Source organism: Phocoena sinus, chromosome 10 (genome assembly GCF_008692025.1).
Source record: "Phocoena sinus isolate mPhoSin1 chromosome 10, mPhoSin1.pri, whole genome shotgun sequence".
NCBI classification, from domain to species: domain Eukaryota; kingdom Metazoa; phylum Chordata; class Mammalia; order Artiodactyla; family Phocoenidae; genus Phocoena; species Phocoena sinus.
In genome coordinates, this window is record NC_045772.1 from 65,698,733 (window position 1) to 65,725,347 (window position 26,615).

The following is a 26,615-nucleotide window of genomic DNA, read 5'->3' on the forward strand; positions in this document are numbered from 1 at the left end:
GCACCAGCGTCGCTAAGTAAGTTATTTGACTTGTTGCTGGTAATGAGAGGCTGCACTTTGTGTGAGTTGCCGTGAAATTGCATGTTTCCGCTGTTTTGTTCCTCAATGAACCATGATCAACTCTAGAAATTGTTTGGATAAATTTTCCCCTTGGTGTTGATAGAAAAGATCATTCTCTGTAAAAGAAAACCTTTAGAAGTCCCAATATTCTTTTCTGAATTCACAATTCTTATGTCTTAATTTTTGGTTGTTACACAGCAACAAATAAGTGAGATTGATTAATAAATGTATCAAATAGAATTTATGATTACCCCTGTCTCGCCTTTCCTCATACTTTGCAAAAAAAATATTTTTGATCTGAGTTATACTCAAGACTTAGAATGAGCAGAAAGAAGAAACTAGAAAGACGATTCTGTTTTGTTAGCATTTCCAAATCATATTTCTGCTGCAGAAATGGGCAAATCTCACAACAAAGCTGCTGATTTGATTAGGAAGACTACTAAGTACATACTGTAGTGACATCCTCATGCACAATCTCCTATTTATAGATCTGGCATTCTTCCCATTTCTTGTTTAGAAAAATATTTTCTGGCTTGGTTGAGAAGAATAAGTCATTAGAAGCTCCAGTAAACAATTCTGTGTGGGGTGTCCATTTGAGCAAGCAGCTGACCTTTGAAAATTGCCTTTATTGTTTGAGGCTCCCAATTTTGCAGTCAGGAGGTGGTATAAAATCAATTAAGTAAAAGGATCTCTCGGTAATCAGCTCTGAGAACTGTGGCCCGAGCTGCGATTATTTGCCGACTGTTGCAGCTTACTTCTTTATTCCTGTGTCACTTGTGCCCACGCGTTAGCCTTCACCTCCTGGCAGCAGTGTGGTCCTGCCCCGTTCCCCTCAGCTTCTTATCTTCAAGCTGGTTCAGCTCAGGCTGCCATCTCCCTGAGTCTTATCCTGACTCCCACTCTCAGATGCCAGGAGAATGCCCTGCTGGGTTAAGAGGTTGTGGCTTTCAGGTCCTCCTCACAGGCAGGTAGGAAGCTGAAAGGAAGTACCACAAATTGATGTTGTTGCTATGGCAACCAGAGCTGCTGCTCTGAAAAGCTGTTTAAGAGGAAAGGCTCCTCTGGTCTTTTGATCTATCTTTCTGTATCTTCCCCTTCCTTCACCTCTTATTAGGTACCTCGAGCAACCATGTCTCCTAACATCCCTGTACATGTCCCCCTAAGGAAATCATTCACACTGAGGCTTAAACAACTGAAGAGCCTTCATCCTTTAGTAAGGCACAAGTTCTTAAACCAAAGCTCATATTATAACATCTAGCATTATAATTTTATGCATCATTTGGCTGGGTGGGGGAAGGATCTTAAAGTGTAGGGTAGAGTTCATTCATTCATTCATTCATTCATTCATTATCAAGCACTTATTAAATACTCACCAATAAGTATTGAAAAATGCTAAACACTGGGGATTCAGAGATGAGTAAGACACAGCTTCTACCTCACAGTCTGGTGGAGGGGCAGATATGAAAATAAATATTCACAATAAGGTATTGCTGTTGTCTGATAAAAGTCTATCTGGGGTCTATAAGGCATGGAGGGGGCAAGTTGTTCTACTGGGAAGGGCTATGTGAGGGATTAGGAAAGACTCATGAAGGAGGTGAGTTGTGAGAGAGAGACAGGTGTGCAGTGAGCACACACATTATTTCAGAGGCCTCTTAAATGATCTCCTGAATTCATGGTCTTGGCTTGATTTATAGGCTAGTGGGTTGAGAGGCGCAGAGAGCCTTTGTGAAATTTAGCGTAAATATGATTCAAAGAAAGCCAGGGGTGTCTCCCTAGTGAGTGCTTAGAAGGTGGAGGTGGTAGTGATGGAAGCAGGGGTGGTGGAGGCTGGGAATGGGGGCAATCACTCAGGGACTCTCATTGGAGGAAAGCCCTGGCTAGAATATTCAACTGGACCTTGGGGAGGGGACAGTGGGGATAACTGGAGGCTGGCAGGGGAGGAATAGCTGGTATAAGGTAATAAAGCCCCTGGGGGTATGGGAGCCTGAAACTGGGTGGGGAGACTGATGGGAAAAGATCCACCTGACTATTAGTAAAAGCAGTAGTATAGTATCATGGTTAACAGCTGGGCTTTGGACTTCAACAGATCTGGATTTGTCTTGGCTCTGCTGTTACTAACTGGAGACTCTGGACAAGTAGCAATCTTTCTCAGTCTATTTCCTTAGCTGTGAAATGTGGAATATATATCTGTTATTGGCTGAATTGTGTCTTCCCCCAAAATTTATATGTTGAAGTCCTACCCCCTGGTACTGTATTTGGAAATAGGGTCTCCAGAATGTGACCATATTTAGAGATAGGGTCTTAAAAAGATGATTAAATTAAAATAAGGTTATTAGGATGAGCCCTAGTCCAATATGACTGGTGCCTTTAGAAGAGGAGGAAATTTGGACAGAGACACATACAGAGAGAAGATGACGCACAAACACAGGAAGAAAGCGGCCGTCTACAAGCCAAGGAGAGAGGCCTGGAACAGCTCCTTCCCTCATAGCCCTCAGAAGAAAGCAATCCTGCAGACATCTTGATCTTGGAATTCTAGCCTCCAGACCTGTGAGAAAATAAATCTCTGCTGTTTAAGCCACTGAATATGTGGTATTTTGTTATGGCAGACCTAGGAAACTAATCCATAGAGCTATTGTGAGGATTAAATAATTTATATAATACACTAAATCATGTGATAATATATGGTTGATATTATTATCAATAATACTCAGGCCTGAGTGCCTCTCTCTAATTGCAAGAGATTGAAATTGAACGTGCACTGCTTCTAGAAAGAAGTTTTGTTTTGTTTTAATAAGTCAGTTGTTAATGTTTTCTAATGATTTACTTCTTTCTTTTTTTTCCACAGTGGAGTGCTGAAAACTCTGGTTAACTTTAAGGTTTCAGGCAACTGGACAAATCCAGGGTGTCAACATCCTTTACTTTCCATGAGCACATTCTGCAAAACATAGTCTTGCATAACTGCTCTACATTGTAAAGGCTCAAACTTGTTTCTGGAACTTTAATTATAATAAAAAATATGCAAATTACTATCATTGTCTGCATTTATTTTGGACCAGCTGCTTCTAAACAATTAACAAATAGAACATGTAAATGCACTTAGTTAAGAGAAATACCAGACTCCAAAGAGAAAACAGAAGAAACTGAATTCTATTTACAGTCTTTAAGATTATGCTTCTCAATCGTGTTTATGGGAGCTGGTACCAAACAGTAAATTGTACTTTATCATTGCCCTGATCTGACGTTTCTACTTATCTTCTAAGAGTGAAATTTATTTAGCTTCTTTCTCTTCCTTGGGGAGGAGGTTATAAGCCACAGAACAAATGACCTTTATTGGTTCTTATCTACCCAAGAGAATGCTGTGCCTGGAATTCCAAGTAAAGAAGAGTGAGGAAGAAAGACTATGGGAAGATGTCACTCAGAGTCTCAGGAGGAGGGAATAAAAGACCTTTAATGAATGTGATGGATTAAAATGTCACTCCTCCCATTAGAAGTTTGAGCCTAGCTGAACTTGTATCTGAGCTGTACTGGGCTGTCCTTTGCAACTACCCCTGGCAAATGGAATGTGAGAGAACAAACTGTGATTTCCAAACAAGTCCTCAAGACGACTTGCAACTGCTGCTCTCACTTTCTTGCATCACTGCTCTCAGACTGCCACGAAAAGAAGCTTGGTCTAGTCACCCAGAAGATGACAGACTACATGAAAAGGGTTCCAGCTGACTGCTAGCATCACCTGCCAGCCATTTGAGTGGGACCATCTTAGACTATCCAACTCCAGTCCCAGGCAAGACCAGCTGAGTCTATCTCAAATTCCTGACCTACAGAATCAAGAGTCACTAAAAGGGATGTTGTTTTAAGTCACTAAGTTTTGGGTTGTTTGTTATACAGCAATAAATAGCTAATACAAAAGCGTATAGGACATAGAAAAAACATTTTACAAAATCCAACACTCTGCCATGATAAAAACATGCAACAAACTAGAAATAGAAAGGAGTCTTCTCAACCTGGTAATATCATCATACTTAATCATGAAAGACCAAATTCTTTCCCTCTGTCTTCCCAGAATCTTGATTTCAGCTCACAACATCTGCAATAACATAACAGGGAGAAGGGGGCGCATACTGGGCCCTGCCAAGTCCTGGTGCATTTCCCCCTTCAGCCAAGAGGAATTTGCATACAGGCAAAGCTTAATCTTGCTGTTTCTACAGCAAATTCTCCCAAGTAGACACTTCCCTGACAGCTCCTCTCTTTGGGGATATAAATGTTTGACTTAAACGCCATGAGGTTTTTGAGATTTATCTTGTTGAAAGTAGTAAGTTGCAGAAAGATGTGTATTGACAAATTGAAGCATAAAAACATGCAAGTGTTGGTATAAACTGTGTAGAGATTCATACACGGCCAGTGAAAACTCAAGCTATACGTAGGAATGGGAACACCAAATGGGATAGTAATTACCTCTGGCAGGAAGTGGGGAAGAGGATTGGTAAGAGGAAACAGGGATTTCAATTAGGCATCGTTTGTGTATGGTTTATTTCTTAAACTGAGTGGTGGGTGCAAGGGTTTTTGATACTATTCTTCATACCTTTTTGTGTCTGAGGTATTTCAGAATGTAAAATAAAAATATACAATTAAGTTTGCAATCATTGATCTCTACTCTCTTTTGGAAGCCTTCTGTTTCCAAAAATAGTAGTTGGCTTTAGTGGTTAAGAGTCCAGTCTCTGGAGCCAGCTTCTTGGGTCCTCAACCCTACTTCACCACTCTTTGCTGTGTAGCATTGGGCAAGTTGTTTGAGCTTTCTGTGCTTGTATTTCCCCATTCATAAATGACTATTCCTACATCTTTAGGATATTAATAGGATTAAGTGAGTTATGACAAGTAAAGTGCTTACAACAGTGCCTGGCATATAATAAATGCTTAAAAGATGTCAGCAATCGTTTTCATTTACAAACCAACGGACATTGGTTTTTCCAGGGGCTTCTCATGACCAAATATAGGTGCTTCGAAAAATTTTCAGGGGAGTTATAAGCAAATGCTTTTTGGTATTGCCCACTGCACCCCTCTTTTTAGGAGGTGCAGAGTTCTTTGCTTCCAGAGATAAGTCAAAGTGAAGAGCTAGGAAAAAACATTTGTTTAACTTTGGTTTGCAAAAGTCTAAGCCCTAAGGACTACTGAAAGGACTTTGGACATAAAGCAAGCATTTGGAGAAATATTAAGGCAGTGACAGGGCTTTCCCTTCTCCTTAATCCTAGAGAAAGGCCCCCAGGCTCATGAGAGAGAAAAGAGATATTAAGTGAGCTTCAGAGAGAAGGGCATGGGCTGCTGCTTCCAGGCAGCATCTAGCAGAGAAGGCAGGACAGAGAAGGATATGGAAATACAGAGGGCTGAGTTTCTGAAGTTGCCGTCTTGAAATGGAGTCATCGTAAGAACTCTGAGAGGGAACGCCTCAGAGAATGGTTAGGCAATAGGTTCACCAAGGCCTATAGAGTCCCCTTGTCCATGATTGGCCAGGAAGAAGCAGAAGGATGCCCTATAGCTGGGCACAGAAGTTCCAGGAGGTCAGCTGGGCCTGGAGAGACTGTGAAGGCAGGAATGGCAGTGGTGACCCATGAGGACAGATGACACTGAGGACTCATCAGCCCTCCCTCCCCAAGGCATACCTGTAATTTCCCTTTGCAATCTCCCTGAAAGTTTAACCTTGAGGAATGGGTCAGAGAGCTCTGACTTAACAGAGGTCAGACTGTCATCTTTCAGGAATGGAGCTCAAAATAGAACTTGTTACAGGAAAATAAGGAAGGTTATGTTTCTTGGACCCCTGTGTTGTTGGAGTATGATTCAGATACTATGGCAGGTAGATGGCCCCAAAGATTCCTGTCTCCTGATACTCATGCCCTTGTGCAATCCCCTCCTCTTGAGTGTGGGCTGCACCTAGGGACTCGCTTCTAATGCATCTGGCAAAAGTGATGGGGTGTCACTTCTGAGATTAATTTACTCAAGACTGCAACTTCTGTCTGGCTGGCACTCTAGCTCATGTTAATAAAGCCAACTGTCATGCTGCAAACTGCCCTATGGAGAGACCCACATGGCAAAGAATTGAGGGCAGGCTCCAGCCGGTAGCCAGCAGCAAGGAAGTGAATTTTTCAGTCCAACAACCCATGGAGAAGTAAATCCTGCCAACAGCCACGTGAGTGAGCTGGGAAGCATCTCCTTCCCCAGTCAAACCTTGAGATGACTTAGCCCAGACAGACATCTTGATTGCAGGCTCATGAGAGTTGTTGAAACAAAGGGCCCAGCTAATTTGTGCCTAGACCCCTGACCCACAGAAGCTGTGGGATAATAAATATGGCTGTTTTGAGTCACTACATTTGGAGTGACTTGTCATGATTGAATAAATAACTAATACAGATACACTACATATGTAAAGACAGTCATTTTTTGAAGAGACGATACCACTTCTCTACAGAGAACATGGCAGGGAAACTCTAGAAAGCCCCATCCTTGGAGGTCAAGATCTTTGCTTTCCATGCCTTTGGGAAAATTAAAGGCCAATATCACTATTAAACATAGACGCAAAAATCCTCAACAATATATTAGCAAGTGGAATTCAATAATATATCCCTATCAAGGATCATACGTCATGATCAAGTGAGATTTCTCCCAGGGATGCAAAGATGTTCAATATCCACAAATGAATCAATGTGATAAACCACATCAAAAAATTGAAGAATAAAAACTATATAATCATCTCAATAGATGCAGGAAAATCTTTGATAAAATTCAACATACATTTATGATAAAGAAAAACCTCTCAAAAAAGTGGGTATAGAAGGAACATACTTCAACATAATAAAGTTCGTCTATGACAAGCTCACAGCTAACATCATACTCAATGATGAAAAGCCAGAAGCACTTCTTCTAAGATCAGGAACAAGACAAGGATGCCCACTCTTGACACTTTTATTCAACATAGTATTGGAAGTCCTAGCCACTGCAATCAGACAAGAAAAAGAAATCCAAATTGGAAAGGAAGAAGTAAAACTGTCACTATTTGCAGATGAAATGATATTATACATAGAAAATCCTAGAGATGCTACCAGCAAACTATTAGAGCTCATCAATGAATTTGGTAATGTTGCAGGATACACAGTTAATACACAGAAATCTGTTGCATTTCTATACACTAACAGCAAACTACCAGAAAGAGAAATTAACTTGCTTACAAGAACATCAAAAAGAATAAAATACCTGAGAGTAAATCTAACTAAGAAGGTAAAAGACCTGTACTGGGAAAACTATAAGACACTGATGAAAGAAATTGAAGACAGCACAAACAGATGGAAATCTATACCATGTTCATGTACTGAAAGAATTAATATTCTTAAAATGACCATACTACCCAAGGCAATCTACAGATTCAATTCAATCCCTATCAAAACACAATTGGTATTTTTCACAGAACTGGAACAAATAATTCTAAAACGTGTATGAAAACACAAAAGACCCCAAATAGCCAAAACAATCTTAAGAAGAACAAAGCTGGAGGTATCACACACTCTGATTTCAAACTATACTACAAAACTACAGTAATCAAAGCAGTATGGTACTGGCACAAAAACAGACACATAAATCAATGGAACAGAATAGAGAGCCCAGAAATAAACACACACTTACATGGGCAATTAATCTATGACAAAGGAGGCAAGAATATACAATGGGGAAAAGACAGCATCTTCAAAAAATGGTGTTGGGAAAACTGTACAGCTACATGCAAAAGAATCAAACTGGACTATGCTCCCACTCCATGAACAAAAATAAATTCAAAATGGGCTAAAGACTTAAATGTACACCTGAAACCATAAAATTTCATAGAAGAAAACATAGGCAGTAAGCTCTTTGACATCAGTCTTAGTAATATGGTTTTTGGATCTGTCACCTCAGAAACCAAAACAAAAATAAATAAACAGGACCTAATCAAACTAAAATCCTTTTGCACAATGAAGGAAACTATCAACAAAACAAAATGGCCACTTACTGAGTGGGAGAAGATATTTGCAAATGATATATTCCATAAGGGGTTAATATTCAAAATACACAAAGAAGTCATACAACTCAACACGAAAAAGCAAGCAAGCAAACAAACAACACAGTTAAAAAATGGGCAGAGGATCTAAAATACACAATTTTCTAAAGAAGACATACAGATGGCCAACAGACTCATGAAAAGATGCTCAACATCACTAATCATCAGGGAAAAGCAAATCAAAACCATAATGAGATATCACCTCACACTAGTCAGAATGGCTATTATAAAAAAGATGACAAATAACAAGTGTTGGTGAGCATGTGGAGAAAAGAGAACCCTTGTGCACTGGTGGTGGGAATGTAAATTGGTGCAGCCACTATGGAAAGCAGTATGGAGGTTCCTCAAAAAATTAAGAATAGAGCTGTTATATGATCCAGCAATTCTACTCCTGGGTATTTATCTGAAGAAAATGAAAACTCTAATTAGAAAAGATATATGCACCCCTATGTTCATAGCAGCATTATTTACAATAGCCAAGATATGAAAGTAACAAGTGCATATCAATAAATGAATGGATAAAGGAGATGTAGCATATATACCCTCTATATAGACACAATGGCATGTTATTCAGCCATAAAAGAGAATGAAATCTTGTCATTTATGACAATGTAGATGGACCTAGAGGGTATTATGCTAAGTAAAGTAAGTCAGACAGAGAAAGACAAATGTTGTATGATTTCACTTATATGTGGAATCTGAAAAAAAACGAAACAAATGAACAAACATAACAAAACAGAAATAGACTCATGGCTAAAGAGAACAAACAAGTGGGTACCAGAGGGGAGGAGGATGAGGGAGAAAAGAAATAGGTGAGGGAGATTAAGAGGTATGAACTTCTAGTTGAAAAATAAATGAGTCATGGGTATGAAATATGCAGTGTGGGGAATATAGTCAATAACCATGTAATATCTTTGTATATATTTATCTTTGCATATATATTTTTTATTGTGGTGATCATTTTGAAATGTAGAGAAATATCGAATGACTCTGTTGTGTAACAGGAAGTAATATAGTATATAAGTCAATTATGCTTCAAAAACAAACAGACTCATAGAAAAAGAGATCAGATTTGTGTTTACCAGAGGCAGGGGCTGGGAGGAGGGGGAATTGGGTGAATAAAGTAAAAAGTTACAAACCTCCACTTATAAGATAAATAAGTAGTAGGGATATAATGTACAACATGATAAATATAATTAACTGCTGTATGTCATGTATTAAAAGTTGTAAAGAGAGTAAATACTAAGAGTTCTCATCATAAGGAAAAATATTTTTTCTATTTCTTTAATTTTGTGTCTATATGAAATGATAGATGTTCTCTAAGCTTACTGTGATAATCATCTCATTATGTATGTAAGTCAAATCATTATGCTGTACACCTTAAAGTCATACAGACCTGTATGTCAATTATATCTCAATAAATCAGGAAAAAAAATAGCTACAATAAATAGTAACTTATTTTTATCAATTTTTTTTGATCATGACTATTTCTTGAATCCCACTTCTTTCTTCTGGATTTTTTTTTTCTTTTTGCTGAAGCAAATCCTTTAGCAGTTGTTTCAGAATGTAACTGTCAGAATGTAGAAACATTTTTTGTCTTTGTATATCTTAAAATGTCTTTAGCCCTCAATCTTGAATAGTTAGTTTTTGTGGGTATAGAATCTAGGTTAACAGTTATTTTCTCTCAACACTTTGAAAGTCTTACTCTCTAGTCTTCTGACATGTACTGTTGCTAATGAGAAATCTCCTGTTAGTCTCATTGGGTTGGTTTTGTTTTTGTTTTTGTTTTGTAGTTAATTTGGCTTTTCCCTCTGGCAGTTTTTAAAGTTTTCTTTTTACTCTTGACGTACTATAGTTTTACTGTAATGTACCGAGGTTTCAGGTTATTTTTATTTATGCTGCTCAGCACTCAGTGTGAACTTTCAGTGGGAGGATTCACATTTTTCCTTAGTTGTGGAGACTTCTTAGTCACTATCTCCTTGAATATTCCTCCTCTCTTTTTCAGTTTTCTGTTCCTCTGGAACTTCGGTTAGACATGAATATGAGGATCACACCTTTTAAATGTTCATTCTTATTTTTCCTCTTTATCAGTCAATGCCACATTCTGGAAGTTTTTTCAGAATTTTCATTTGGTCTTTCCTTTTTTAAACACCCATCAGTTCTCATTTCATTTTACCCTTTTTTCTTCATGGAATATTGTGCTTTAAAAAATAAGTGCTATTTCTTGATTTCTTTTAGTATCCAAATATCCTTTTTTTTTTGCGGTATGTGGGCCTCTCACTTCTGTGGACTCTCCCGTTGCGGAGCACAGGCTCCGGACGCGCAGGCTCAGCGGCTGTGACTCACGGGCCCAGCCGCTCCGCGGCATGTGGGATCCTCCCGGACCGGGGCACGAACCCGTGTCCCCTGCATCGGCAGGCGGACTCTCAGCCACTGCGCCACCAGGGAAGCCCAAATATCCTTATTTTTATACTGTTTTCATTTCATCAGAGGGAACTTATCTGCAGGTTGATTTGTTGGCAATCTTTCTTAACATTCATCCCTATTTGCTTCTTTTTTTAAATTAATTTTTATTGGAGTATGGTTGCTTTACACTGTTGTGTTAGCCTGCACTGCACAACAAAATGAATCAGCCATGCACATACAGATATTCCCTCCCTTTTGGACTTCCCTCCCCTTTAGGTTGCCACAGTGCATTAGGTAGTCTATTTGCTTCGTTATTTGATTTGCTGCCTCCTCTTGTGTAGAAGTTATTTTTCCTGTCTTTCTCTGTGCTCACCATCCTCCTCTACTCCGCACATCTAGTGGTTTATTTTGTCAATTCAGGCCTCTCTTCCCATGGTGTCATTGACAGTATCGCAGGTCCATACAGTTCTTGGGGGAACAGTAGATCCAGCCACAGAGCAGAGTGAAGCTTGAGCCAGGTCCTGGCTGCTTTTGCTGTCTATCTCGGTGTGCAGTTATGTAGCCTCTAGTCCCCAGGAAATTTCTGGTGTTAGCAGCTTTTATCCTCAGCCTTCTTTTAATGTTGGGATAGCCCTATCCCAACCCCTGAATTTTAAGAATCAAGTCTGGCCCCGGATCCCTATCATTTTCTTTTTTTTTTTTAAGACTTTATCGAATTTGTTGCAATATTGTTTCTGTTTTATGTTTTGTTTTTTTGGCTGTGAGGCATGTGAGATCTTAGCTCCCTGACCAGGGATCAAACCCTAACCCCCTGCATTGGGAGGTGAAGTCTTAAGCACTGGACCTCCACGAAGTCCGCGGGATCCATATTTTGCATAAGGCACTCTTAGTCTCTCTGATCCCATGGGACCTAAAATCTCTGGCTGTTCAGCTTACTCTGGGAACAGAGCTTGGCAGGCCTGTGATTTTATTCCTGTACACCACTTTGTGCCGTCAGAGATGTTTATCTCGTGCTTGAATTTGACAATGTCCTTCTAATGTTCTTTTTATATTTTCATGTCACTTCTAAATATTTGAAGAGAAAGGGGAGGGAGGCAAGGAAAACCTCAAAGCATGAACTTACAGTGCTCTTTTTACTATACACCCCAGTCAGGATTTGATGTACTAGGTATGAAGGCCAGTGAGCTACAACAGGCTGGACACCTAGATAAATTACCAATATACGTGACAACATCATCAATGATCAATTTTATGAGTCTGCTCTCTAATAAAAGAGTTCCATGGTCAAATACATTTGGGAGATGCTGCAATGTATACTCTGTTCATGGAAATTCAAAGTGACTATTAGCATATTGAAGGCTCTGAAAAGTCCTGTAGTAAATAAACGTCTTTGTCTTCATTTAATCTGGTACTTCCAAATTTTCTTAACCATGCAATAATTTTTTCCAGAAAACCCATGAATATTTCATGAACACTTTGGCATATATTGGCCCAGAAAACCTCTCTTTATGAACATATAACCATAATACTTTTGAAGCTAGTTTCTATAAGACATAGGAAGAAGTAGATACTATATGGGTTAGAATGAAATTTAAAGACTCAGAAGATTCTAGGCCAGTTCTATTCACTCTGAACAAATCCCCTAACAGTCTCTCAGAATTAGGACATGGTTTATTCTGGAATGTGTCTTTCTCTGTCAGAAACTTTTGGGTGGCATCTTTGCATGGCAAGTCTGTCCTGCTTCAACTGCTGTGTGCCTAAGCTTTTCAGACAACTGACCTACTCTTCTGGTCTCCATTGATGCCTGCTTTTCACAACGAGCAGCTATGGGGGAAACAGTAATTTTTCTTCCAGCTCCCTGATGGGCTTCCAGACGAAAGTGAACTCTTCCACAAGATGGTGGCTGTTCAACGCCCTCCAGTTCTTAAACACCCATCTGTTATTTGTCCAGCTCCAGACTTGGTGCTATCCAAGCACAATGGGAACATGGGGTTTGCTTTATCGTTCTCTGCTGGTGGTCTGCCCCTTCCCTAGTTTCCGTTCCTAAACTGAAGGGTCTTTAAGAATCTTTTGGGAGCTAAGACAAAAATCACTTCCTTCAGCTCACCATTCTGTCAGAAATTGCTTTCTCTTTAATGTTTGTCTTTTCTACTGGACACTGTGCTCATAAGGATAGAGGTTGTCCCTCATTTCACTTTCTATTCTCCACAACAGGCACAGGTGGTAATCCATAGTAGCTGCATGATAAATAAATGTAACATGAATGAATGCTTTCCATAGGGATTAAAATGATTTTTGAATAATTTCAAACTTTAAAAAAATTACACGAACCAGACGCGGTGACAGTTACCGAAGATTTGAAATAGTACTTTCTTCCCCAAACAGTAAGACAACAGGGAGAGGTTCCTAACTTGGGTCCATTTCTCCTCAGTCCTTTCTCTTCCCTCCCCCTACTCCTACCTTTTTATTTTGAAAAAAATAGTGAACTGCAGAAAAGTTGAAAGAATAGTAGCGTGAACACCTAGAATACCTTCACCCAGATTCCCCAACAATTATTATTAATGCAAAATAATAATTTTGCATGATTATTAATGCAAAAAATTAACAATGATACATAATATTATTTGAGACACAGCCCATATATTTATTTATTTATTTTATTTTTGGCTGCGTTGGGTCTTCATTGCTGCCTGTGGGCTTTCTCTAGTTGCAGCAAGCAGGGGCTACTCTTTGTTGAGGTGCGCGGGCTCCTCATTGTGGTGGCTTCTCTTGCTGCGGAGCACGAGCTCTAGGCGTGTGGGCTTCAGTAGTTGTGGTGTGTGGGCTTCAGTGTTTGTGGCATGTGGGCTTCAGTAGTTGTGGCTCACGGGCTCTATAGCGCAGGCTCAGTAGTTGTGGTGCACGGGCTTAGTTGCTCCGCGGCATGTGGTATCTTCCTGGGCCAGGGCTCGAACCCGTGTCCCCTGCATTGGCAGGTGGATTCTTAACCACTGTGCCACCAGGGAAGCCCCACAATTACTTTTTAAAGCCAACTGTGTCTAAAAAAATCAGCTGATAGCCTTATGGGAGTTCCCTTGTATGTTATTTGTTGCTTTTCCCTTGCTGCTTTTAGTAGTCTCTCTGTCTTTAATTTTTGTCATTTTAATTCCAATATGTCTTGGCATGTGGTGAAATTTAAAAGAATGTTTAACTGTGGCCAGGGGGCCATTTGCTGACTTGTGCACATCTCTAGTTGAGGTTGCCTAGGTCTAGACTTTTAAGTAGGGCAGTTTTTATGTGACAGTGGAGGTTCAGTAACAGCTTAGAATAAATACACTGTCATCTCTGGTTTTGGACCTAAGGGGCTGTCTTCTTCTTTTTTCTGTTAATGTAGTAGGCTTTCAGCTATGGGGACAGCAGGAATAAGTTCAATGACTGCTTTGAGCTTCCTATGCCTCTGACTTTATAAAAAGGGTACACTGTTTCAGAGGCAGACCCCCAAAAGACCCAGGAACATCCTCTTCAGTTCTGGGCAATTCCCATCTCAGTTGTTTCTGTGGAAACTGCTGCCCAAATCATGGAAACCTCTGTCAACAGAGAGCATAAGGGGAAGCATTTTTGTAAAACATCTGTATAGCATCCACTTCAAGCAGCAATGGGGGTGGTGGGGAAAATTAATGGTTGTTTTGACAGCCTGAGTCTTTAAACTGAGGCACTAAAAAGTACTTTGCACATTGTTAAATACAACTTCTCTCCTTCCTCAAGGTTGAGATGTAACAATGGTTGATTACCATGTACAGGCTACTCTGTCTTGACTATTTCTCAGTAGTTCACGTGGGAGGTTATTAATCACAAAAGTCATCTGAGACTTGGATAGAATGCTTTTGGTCTTCTTAATAGGTCTGACATTAAATTAGTGAAAATACATGCCTACTAAAATGTTGACAGCCTCATCACATGTTAGGGATATTTTCTATCTCTGGGAATTTCAGGGACTAAACATATGAGCAATTTTGGAGATTACATCTTTACCTAGATGCCTTTTATATAGATGGGTCAATTCTTGGTTCTGTGAGTAGTAAATGTGGAGAACCACCATGGTCTAGTGGAGAGAATTTGGAGTCTAGATTCTAGAGATTTGGACCACTTGGTTTAAGCCTTGCCTTGGGAATCAAAGTAAACTTGATTAAGCATGAAGAGTGAACTTGATAAAGGTCACTGTGGGATTCATGATAAACAATTTTAGGTGTCAGGCATTGACTCAAGTGTTTCAGCTATGCTCTATTATTTAATTCTCACACTGACTCTAGGAGGTGCTATTAATCTCAGAAAGTTTTGTTTAACCTCACATGGTTAGATCCACCTGGTATGTTCCCCTGTGCTGCATGTTTTTACACGGGACACTTTACGATTTGTAAATTCTAAAAATGCTGTGAAAACCTAAGAAATTACTCTTCTCTTAATTCAACCAAAATGGATCACACACAGTCCAAGCTGCTTCCTTGAGATTCACAGGTTTGGAGACTGTTAGGATTTCTGCAACAAGTGAGAGAAAACAGTCTTATGGCTATAAAATTAACAGTTTAGAAAATCAAGTCCCAAGTAAAATGAAAGGGAGTTTGTTTTAAGCTGAGTAAAACTTCAGTTTTCAAATGTCCAAACAGTTGATGATTATGGCAGACATTGTGGGCTGACTCGACTCCATTTCCAACCGTGTTTTCCTTGTCTGTTTCTGTCTTAGAGGCTGTAAAACCTAAAACCTTGTTTTGCAGCCTCCATTACAGCCAGGGGTGGCCATGGAACACAGTTCCAGCCTTCTGAGGAGCTAAGGAGTGTCATAAAAAAGAATTTGGCTAGCTTTTGTCCTTGGTTCCTGGGGGAGCCTTTAAACGCTTGGAATTTCCTGAGTGATGGATAGATCTTTGTTGTTCATGGTAGACCCCTTAAATCACACCTAAGTTTATGCTAATGAGGTGACTCATGGTGGGTCCCTAAGTAGTTTCAGGATGGGAGCTGACCATGCTAGAAAGACTAACCTTGTGATTGAAGGGTTGGAGATTTGAGCCACATGAAATCAGCCAGACCTCCTAGGAGACAAGGGGCATTGAAGTTCAGTTATGTGGCCAAATGATTCAATCAATCATGCTATTTAATAAAACTCCAATAAACATTCTGGTTTCCCAAAGTTTGGGTGAGGTTCTCTGGTTGGTGATACACACTGAAGTGCCAGGAGGATGAGGCATGCTGAGGACACAGAAGTTTTGCATTTGGGATCCTCTCAGACCTTGCCTTATGGGTCTCTTCTTTTGACTCGTTTTGATTTGTATTCTTTTGCTCTAATAGAACTATAATAAGTATAGTGCTTTCCTGAGTTCTATGAGTCATTCTAGCAAATTACAGAACCCAAGAGGATAGTGGGAACCTCTGAATTTGTATTCAGTTGTTCGGAAGTGCAGGTGGCCTGGGACCCCCTAAGCTTGTGGCTGTTGTCTGAAGTGAGGGTAGTCTAAGGAGGACGATGCCCTTAACCTATGAAATCTGATCTAACTCCAGGATTTAGCATCAGAATTGCACTGCAATTTAGCATCTTTTTCCAAACCAAAAGGCAAAAGCACATTAAGAGAAAAACCTCTGCCTTCACTCTTCACCCTTCACTCTTCTTCCTGCCTAGAATATGAACACTGTGCTTGGTGGTACAGCAGCTCTTTTGTCACCATGAAGACTAAAGCCACACAAAAAAGATGACAGAGCAAAAAATTAGAAGGAGCTTTGGTCCATGATGACACCACAGAACAGCTATCTGAACCCTGGAGTCCTCGTAATACGAGAAAAACAAATCTCTGTGTATATAAGCTTCTCTTGGTTTTCTGTTATTTGTGGCTAAATACATTTCTAACTGATACCCCCCACGTGCTGCATGCTGTGATAGCTCAGAAAGGGGGGCAAATTAGGCAAACTTTCATGGAGCACAAGTTGAATGTAAAGAAATATGTGTTTTTTCTTCTCTCTCTTTTTTGAAATGAGTGCTTGACATGTGTTTGGTATGACAACAGGCATTATGGGTTAAAAAAAATTAACCCATAAAAGATGGCCTTGGAATCTATTAAACTCTCCTCTATTCAAATGTAACTGTTGATTTCTGGATCTGTATATAGTTCTAGCAGAAACAGAAAAAAAAATTGATCTTTCAAAAGATGTCAGCTGTATGTGCCCCTTGTTCTAGGAAGAGAGTGATCTTTTGTTTGGGAAAACAAAACACTTTCAAGGACTTTTTGAAAATGCAGAGACAAGGTCCAGAGCCCAATCCACATGGAGAGGTTGGGATTAAGGCTGCTTTGCATGGTAAAATAAAAGGATGTCCTCAATGGGTGGAGAATGGTATGACCTTGGATTCCTTAAAAATCTTTGGAAATAGTGGGAGGTCACTGGGATTGGGGGGCTACAATCCTGGGGGATGAAGGTTTGGATCTTTCTATCTGGATGTCACAGGAAAGGGTTGAAACTGAGCAGGGCCCTGTGGGGCACTCCTGGGTATGAAACCCTTTCTGTGTCCCCCATTTCTTGTTTTCAGGAAAAAGGTGTTAGCCTCCTAGACCTTCCCTAAGTTCCAAAGGGCAGATTCAGACAGTTACTAATTAGGGAAGTGAGAGAATGCAGAAACAAAGAAAGGCAGTCAAGAAACGATAGTGCAGGGATAGGGTCCTGGGATGGGACAGGGTCCTGGTTGAGTTCTTCTACAGGAACTAAGGCCCCCTCCCAGGTGAAGGATGGTAACTTCAGGCTGAGCACAAGCAGTGGATCACAGACTGGTTGGAACTTGAAGGCTGATGACTGAGATTCCTGGAACACCACCCTGTTATCTCCCCACCAACCAATCAGAGAAAGGACACAGACCTTGCAGAACACTCCCCAAATTTTGCCTATAAAAACTGCCCCCCCCCATTGGGGGTTCAGGTCTTTTGAGCACAAGCCACCTATTCTCTTTGCATGCTCCTGCAATAAACCTTTCTCTGCTCCAAACTCCAACGTTTCGGTTTCTTTTGTTTCACTGTGCATTGGGCCACAAACTGGATTTGACAACAGGGTGACCCCAGAAGGCTGTAGACCTGGGGGCCAGTTGAATCACCTAAATGGGATTGTGTTACACATATTCTTCAGCACCTTAGTGTTTTCCCTCAGCCTGCTGTCTTAGATGTCTTCCCCTTCAGTGCTTAGAGTGAGTTGTCACAACTTTGTGGTGATAGTGAGTGAAGAGCCAGTCCAAAATTTAAAGGTATAGCTCATTAATAGAAGAAAAGAAATGGATATCACTAGGCAAGGAAGTAAATTAACTTTGCTTCAAATGTAAATGTTCCTGCTAGGAGCTGGAAGTGCATTTTAATGACCTTCCTGTGGCCTAATATAAAACACATCAACAGACCAGAGCTTATCTTCTTTTCTAGACTTTAATTTCCTCCTTTGAACAAAGGGACAATGGGGCATCTGATTCAGAACAAAATGTGTTGCAGGGTTGTCAAATTAAATGTGAGGCTTTAAAAATATGTGCCCATTTTTTCCATCCATGGGAGGCCTCTGCAAAATTATCACCTTACTCAAAAAGAGCTCTACTGTTGGATCATAAAATGCCCCAAACCCTTGGGAAATGAAAAGACTTGAGGTTAAGTATGGTCTGTTTGTTGCTGGGCCTCACCCTGACATCTTTGGTTTCCCTTTGGACTCTCTCCTTGCCTCAGTTTCCCCTCTTTTTTCACTTTTGTCTTCTTCCTGAGTCCTGTCTTCAGCACACCTGGGCTCTCCAAAAACACACTGGTTTGCCTAATTCCTGAGACTCCGATTTGTCATGAACTGAAGGTTCACTTTGGTGTTGAGGACCTGGGTTTGAGCCTTGACTCTGCCATTTAAACTGCTTTATCTTCTGTTTTTCCAAGTGCAAAATGGGTTAGTAACAGGTCCTTACAATCCTTAGAACAATGATGGGTGATACCACTTGGGGATGTGCTTTCTAAGTTTCAAGAGCCATAGAGGTACAGGGCAGCTGGCATTAACAGAAGTACTCAGATTTACACTCCTTGTCACTGTGGTGGTGACTTCATAAATACTGCCTCTGGGCCAGAGGTAGATATTAGGAACTGTTTTTTTTTAGGGATTCAGAAAACATTTAAACACACAGAATGTTGGAGCTGGCAAGATCCTTGGAGGTCATCAAGGTTCTAGCCCAATCATTCCATTTTACAGTTGAGAAAACTGAGGACAGTGACTGTCCCAGGGCAAAGTGTCAAACAGGCAGAACCAGGACTGGATCCCAGGCTGCTTGATGCTTACTCCTGGGCTCTTCCCTCCATTTGTGATGTAGGCTCAACCCTGTGGTTGGCTGAGCCTCAGAGGAAGGCGAGTAGCCCAATTAAACTCTTCTCATAGGATTATTGCTCAGGGCAACTCAAGGGCTGCTTTGGCCACCCTGCATTTAGAAGATGAGTTATTTTTCAGTATTTTTTTTTTCACATTTTGTTTTTTATTGGAGTAAAATTGATTTACAATGTTGTGTTAGTTTCTGCTGCACAATGAAGTGAATCCACTATAGGTATACTTATATCCCCTCCCTCTTGGACCTCCCTCCCATCCCCACATCCCACCCCTCTAGGTCATCATAGAGCACCGAGCTGAGCTCCCTATGCTATACAGAAGGTTCCCACTAGCTATTATACACATGGTAGTATATTTATGTCAAACCTAATCGCCCAATTTGTGCCACCCTCCCCTTCCCTGTCCTGGGTCCACATGTCTGTTGTCTATGTCTACATCTCTATTCCTGCTCTACACATAGGTTCATCTATACCATTTTTCTAGATTCCACGTATATGCGTTAATATACGATATTTGTTTTTCTCTTTCTGGCTTACTTCACTCTGTATGACAGACTCTACGTCTATCCATATCTCTACAAATGACCCAATTTCGTTCCTTTTTATGGCTGAGTAATATTCCATTGTATATATGTACCACATCTTCTTTATCCATTCATCTATCATTGGACATTTACACTGTTTCCATGTCCTGGGTGCTGCAATGAACATTGGGGTACATATGTCATTTTGAATTATGGTTTTCTCGGGGTATATGCCCAGTAGTGGGATTGCTGGATCATATGGTAGTTCTAGTTTTAGTTTTCAAAGGAACCTCCATACTGTTCTTCATAGTGGCTGTATCAATTTACATTCCCACCAACAGTGCAAAAGGGTTCCCTTTTCTCCACACCCTCTCCAGCATTTATTGTTTTTAGATTTTTTGATGATGGCCATTATGATCCATGTGAGGTGATACCTCACTGTAGTTTTGATTTGCATTTCTCTAATAATTAGTGGTGTTGAGTATCTTTTCATGTGCCTCTTGCCATCTGTATGTCTTCTTTGGAGAAATGTCTATTTAGGTCTCCTGCCCATTTTTTAACTGGGTTATTTGTTTTTTTGATACTGAGCTCCATGAACTGTTTGTATATTTTGGAGATTAATCCTTTGTACGTTGCTTCATTTGCAAATATTTTCTCCCATTCTGAGGGTTGTCTTTTCCTCTTGTTTATGGTTTCCTTTGCTGTGCAAAAGCTTTGAAGTTTCATTAGGTCTCATTTGTTTATTTTTGTTTTTATTTTCACTACTCTAGGAGGTGGGTCAAAAAATATCTTGCTGTGATTTATGTCAAAGAGTGTTTTTCCTATGTTTTCCTCTAAGAGTTTTATAGTGCCCAGTCTTACATTTAGGTCTTCAATCCATTTTGAGTTTATTTTTGTGTATGGTGTTAGGGAGGGTTCTAATTTCATTCTTTTACCTGTGGCTGTCCAGTTTTCCGAGCACAACTTATTGAAAAGGCTGCCTTTTCTCCATTGTATGTTCTTGCCTCCTTTGTCATAAATTAGGTGAGCATATGTGCATCGGTTTATCTCTGGGCTTTCTATCCTGTTCCATTGATCTATATTTCTGCTTTTGTGCCAGTACCATACTGTCTTGACTACGGTACCTTTGTAGTATAGTTTGACATCCAGTAGCCTGATTCCTCCAGCTCTGTTTTTCTTTCTCAAGATTGCTTTGACTATTCGGGGTCATTTGTGTTTACATTCAACTTGTAAAATTTTTTGTTCTAATTCTGTGAAGAATGTCATTGGTAGTTTGATAGGGATAGCATAGAATCTGTAGATTACTTTGTGTAGTATAGTCATTTTCACAATATTGATTCTTCCAGTCCAAGAACATGGAACATTACTCCATCTGTTTATGTCATCTTTGAGTTCTTTCATCAGAGTTTTATAGTTTTCTGAGTACATGTCTTTTGCCTCCTTAGGTAGGTTTATTCCTAGGTATTTTATTCTTTTTTGTTGCAATGCTAAATGGGATTGTTTCCTTAATTTCTCTTTCTGATTTTTCATTGTTAGTATGTAGGAATGCCAGAGATTTCTGTGCATTAATTTTGTATCCTGAAACCTTACCAAATTTATTGATTGGCTGTAGTAATTTTCTGGTGGCATCTTTAGGATTTTCTATGTATAGTATCATGTCATCTGCAAACAGTGACAGTTTTACTTCCTTTCCAATTTGTATTCCTTTTATTTCTTTTTCTTCTCTGAGTGCCATGGCTAGGGCTTCCAAAACTATGTTGAATAGGAGTGGTGAGAGTGGACATCCTTGTCTTGTTCCTGATCTTAGTGGAAATGCTTTCAGCTTTTCACCACTGAGTATGATGTTTGCCGTGGGTTTGTCTTTTATGGCCTTTATTATGTTGAGGTAGGTTCCCTCTATGCTCATTTTATGGAGAGTTTTTATCATAAGTGGCTGCTGAATTTTGTCAAAAGGTTTTTCTGCATCTATTGAGATGACCATAAGGTTTTTATTCCTTAATTTGTTAATATGGTGTATCACACTGATTGATTTGCGTATACTGAAGAATCCTTGCATCCCTGGGATAAATCCCACTTGATCACGGTGTATGATCCTTTTAATGTGTTGTTGGATACTGTTAGCTAGTATTTTGTTGAGGATTTTTGCATCTATGTTCATTAGTGAGATTGGTCTGTAATTTTCTTTTTTTGTGATATCTTTGTCTGGTTTTGGTATCAGGGTGATGGTGGCTTCGTAGAACGAATTTGGGAGTGTTCCTCTCTCTGCAATTTTTTGGAAGAGTGTGAGAAGGATGGGTGTTAGCTCTTCTCTAAAAGTTTGATGGAATTTGCCCTGTGAAGCCATCTGATCCTGGACTTTTGTTTTTTGGAAGATTTTTAATTACAGTTTCAATTTCATTACTTGTGATAGGTCTGTTTATATTTTCTAATTCTTCCTGGTTCAGTCTTAGAAAATTGTACCTTTCCAAAAATTTGTCCATTTCTTCATGGTCGTCCATTTTATTGGCATATAGTTGTTTGTAGTAGTCTCTTACAATCCTTTGTATTTCTGCAGTGTTGCAATTTCTCCTTTTGCATTTCTAATTTTTTTGATTTGTGTCCTCTCTCTTTTATTCTTGATGAATCTGGCTAAAGATTTTTCAAATTTTTTTATCTTCTCAAAGAACCAACTTTTAGTTTTATTGATCTTTGCTATTGTTTTCTTTGTTTCTATTTCTTTTATTTCTGCTCTGATATTTATGATTTCTTTCCTTCTACTGACTTTGGGTTTCCCTTGTTTTTCTTTCTCTAGTTGTTTTAAGTGTAGGGTTAGATTGTTTATTTCAGATTTTTCTTGTTTCTTGAGGTGAGATTGAATTGCTATAAACTTCCCTCTTAGAACTGCTTTTGCTGTGCCCCATAGGTTTTGGGCCATCCTGTTTTTGCTGTCATTTTTTTTCTATGTATTTTTTAATTTCTTCTTTGATTTCTTCAGTGATCTCTTGGTTATTTAGTAGTGCACTGTTTAGCCTCCATGTATTTGTGTTTTTTACAGTTTTTTTCCTGTAACTGACTTCCAATCTCATAGCATTGTGGTCAGAAAAGATGCTTGATACGATTTCAATTTTCATAAATTTTTCAAGGCTTGATTTGTGACCCAAAATGTGATCTATCCTGGAGAATGTTCCATGTGCACTTGAGAGGAAAGTGTATTCTGCCACTTTCGGGTGGAATATCCTATAAATATCAGTTAAATCTATCTGGCCTATTGTGTCATTTAAAGCTTGTGTTTCCTTATTTATTTTCTGTTTGGATGATATGTCCATTGGTGAAAGTGGGGTGTTAAAGTCCCCTACTATTATTTTGTTACTGTCGATTTCTCCTTTTATGGTTGTTAGCATTTGCCTTATGTATTGAGGTGCTCCTATGTTGGGTGCATAAATACTTACAATTGTTATATCTTCTTCTTGGATTGAGCCCTTGATCATTATGTAGTGTCCTTCCTTATCTCTTGTAACAGTCTTTATTTTAAAGTCTATTTTATCTTATATGAGTATTGCTACTCAAGCTTTCTTTTGATTTCCATTTGCATGGAATATCTTTTTCCATCCCTTCACTTTCAGTCTGTATGTGTCCCTAGGTCTAAAGTGGATCTTTTGCAAACAGTATATATATGGGTCTTGTTTTTGTATCCATTTAGACAGTCTGTGTCTTTTGGTTGGAGCATTTAATTCATTTACATTCAAGGTGGTTATCGATATGTATGTCCCTATTACCATTTTCTTAATTGTTTTGCATTTGTTTTTGTGGGTCTTTTTCTTCTCTTGTGTTTCCTGCCTAGAGAAGTTCCTTTAGCATTTGTTGTAAAGTTGGTTTGCTGGTGCTGAATTCTCTTAGCTTTTGCTTGTCTGAAAAGCTTTTGATTTCTCCATCAAATCTGAATGAGATCCTTGCTGAGTAGAGTAATCTTTGTTTTAGGTTTTTCTTTTTCATCACTTTAAGTATGTCCTGCCACTCCCTTCTGGCTTGCAGAGTTTGTGCTCAAGAATCAGCTGATAACCTTATGGGGATTCCTTTCTATGTTATATTTTGCTTTTCCCTTGCTGCTTTTAATATATTTTTTTGAATTTAATTTTTGTTAGTTTGGTTAATATGTGTCTTGGTGTGTTTCTCCTAGGGTTTATCCTGTATGGGACTCTCTGTGCTTCCTGGACTTGTGTGACTATTTCATTTCCCTTGTTAGGGAAGTTTTCCACTATAATCTCTTCAAATATTTCCTCAGACCCTTTCTTTTTTTCTTATTCTTCTGGGAATAAGATTGTTGGTGCAAATAGTGTTGTCCCAGAGGTCTCTGAGATTGTCTTCAGTTCTTTTCATTCTTTGTTCTTTATTCTGCTCCTCAGCAGTTATTTCCACCATTCTGTCTTCCAGCTCACTTATTCGTCCTTCTGCCTCAGTTATTCTGCTATTGATTCCTTCTAGTGTATTTTTCATTTCAGTTATTGTGTTGTTCATCTCTGTTTGTTTGTTCTTTAGTTCTTCTAGAGCTTTGTTAAACATTTCTTGTATTTTCTCAGTCCATGCCTCCATTCTATTTCTGAGATTCTGGATCATCTTTACTATCATTACTCTGAATTCTTTTTCAGGTAGATTGCCTATTTCCTCTTCATTTATTTGGTCTTATAGGTTTTTACCTTGCTCCTTCATCTGTAACATATTTTTTTTTGTTGTTGTTGTTGGGTGGGATTGTGTTCCTGTCTTACTGGTTGTTTGGCCTGAGGCTTTCAACACTTGAGTTTGTAGGCTGTTGTGTAGAGCTGGGTCTTGGTGCTGAGATGAGGACCTGTGGGAGATCTCACTCCAATTAGTATTCCCTGGGGTCTGAGGTTCTCTGTTAGTCCAGTGGTTTGGACTCAGAGCTCCCACCACAGGAGCTCTGGCCCAATCCCCAGCTCATGAATCAACATCCTGCAAGCCTTGTGGGGTGGCAAAAAAAAAAAAAAAGAAAAGAAAAAAGGAGCAGAACAATAACAAAGAATAAAAAAAATAAAATTAGATTAGAAAACTAACAGATATGTTGGAAAGAATAAGAAAATAAAAATATAGATGAAACAACAACCAGAAGGTAAAACAGAACTACAATACTAAAAAAAGAGGAGAAAAAAAAGAAGAAGAAGAAGAAAAAAAAGCCAGAAAAGGCCTTGGCTGTGGGGAGTGGGGCTTAGGTAGGGATGGGGTTTAGGTGGTGGGCGGAGCCTATCCTTAGGACCCCCGGGGCTGGAAAAGGCCCTGGGGGTGGGGGGGTTGGAGCTTAAGCTCAACACAGTAGGAGGGGCCCAGGCATACCTCTGGCCTTGGAGGGTGGAGGACCTGACCTGGGAGCCCTGCAGGCTTCCTGGGGTCTGATTGGGCAGGGGAGATGCTAGCCGTGCTCCCCCCTGATCCTCTGAGTCCCAGAGGGTTCCTCCAGGCATGGGAACCCTTCCCCTGCTCCCAGCCACCCCTCATGGGTGCTGGTCCTATCCGGCTTCCACTTCTCTTCCCCCCTCACTCTCCCCTCTTCCTACCCGCTCACTCAGGGTTCCTCCCATCTCCTTGGGCATCGAGGTCCCCCGCCAGCATCTAGCAGGTGCCCTAGTTGTGGGGAGACGTGAACTCCACGTCCTCCCCTGCTGCCATCTTGACTCTGTCCTCATTTTTCAGGTGTTTTTATTAGGAGAAAGTGTTGGCATGAGGGAGTTGAGTATTGGCTTAAGGCCCTGTTTCTCCCTTCCCATTAACACTGGAGACTATGATTAGGAAGGTAATAAAGGACAGGCCTAGGCAAGATTGTCATAAAGACACATTGGTCTTTGGGACCTCATCCTAAATATTTGCTTTCTGTCTAATTTTGGTGATATCTCTTCCATCATTATCCATCCCCAACTCCAATCACTGTTGTTGTGACATCTTGAGGCAGCTTTTGAGAAATTCCTATGATTCAGACCTTTCCTGGCTCCCTTCCTTTGCTCAAAGATTCAGTCCCCACCACTCATTTCTACAGGACTCTGCTTGGGACGATAGTGTCCTGAACTCTGAGGAATTAGAGGAGAATAATGGCCTAATGTCTTTTTCGTTCCACATGGGAACTGCATCTAACTCTTGTGAATTTTATATATTGTAAAACAGTATAATGATAACAGTAAATGAAAGAAAAATCCACCCACAGTTCCACCCTCTATAACACACCAACTGTTTTCATTTCTTGCCTTCCCTGCTAGGCTTTGACCACGTGCTACATGTTTTCCAGAGTAGTAACTCATAGCACATCTACCATTCAGCTCTCTGCTTTTATCTGTAACATTGTATTAGTTTGTTCTGTTGTTACATAGGTTTTGGAATCATCAGACGGAATGATCAGATAATATTTCCTACCCTGGCTATATCATGATTTTTTTAACCATTCTCCCTTTTTTGGATGTTGGGTTATTTCTGATTTTTCTCCATGATCAGCAATATTGCTTTGAAAAATAGATACCTTCAATTCTTTTCTCTTTTTGAAAGATTTCCACAGGATAAATTCCAAAGAGTTGAATAAATTAGTCAAAGGCTAGAAACAATTTTAAGGATGTACAATTTATTTAAAAAAAAAAACAAACAGAAAACAAAAAATTGCTTAGTGAGCATCTGCTGTGCTGTGTCCTGAATCATCACAAATGAAAGTTATAGATAGAGCCTTCACTCAGTGAACTCAGCATCTAGTGGTAAAACTAGACAACTGTTATAACAATTACCCTCACTTATGAAGTGTCTGTTCCGTGCCACACACTATGCTACCAGGTGTTTACATATATTAATTAATTAATTAATTAATTAGGCCATGGTGTGCGGCTTGTGGGATCTTAGTTCCCTGATCAGGGTTTGAACCTGGGCATTCAGCAGTGAAAGCGTGGAATCCTAACCACTGGACTGCCTGGGAATTCCCTACACATATTATTTTAATTCTCCAATATCACTAGAGGTAGCACTATTACATTTCTATTTTGCAGATGAGAAAACTCAGGCTCAGAGAAGTTAACTAACTTGCCCAAATTCACACAGCTAGAGTCCAAGCTGGAGTTCAAACTGAGGTCTACCTGACTTCAAAGCTCATGGACTTCCCATTAGCCTACCCAATTCCTCTCCATATATAGGTATTTGCTAAACTGTTTTCCCCAAAGATTGTGCAATATTGTAATTTGTCAACAGTGT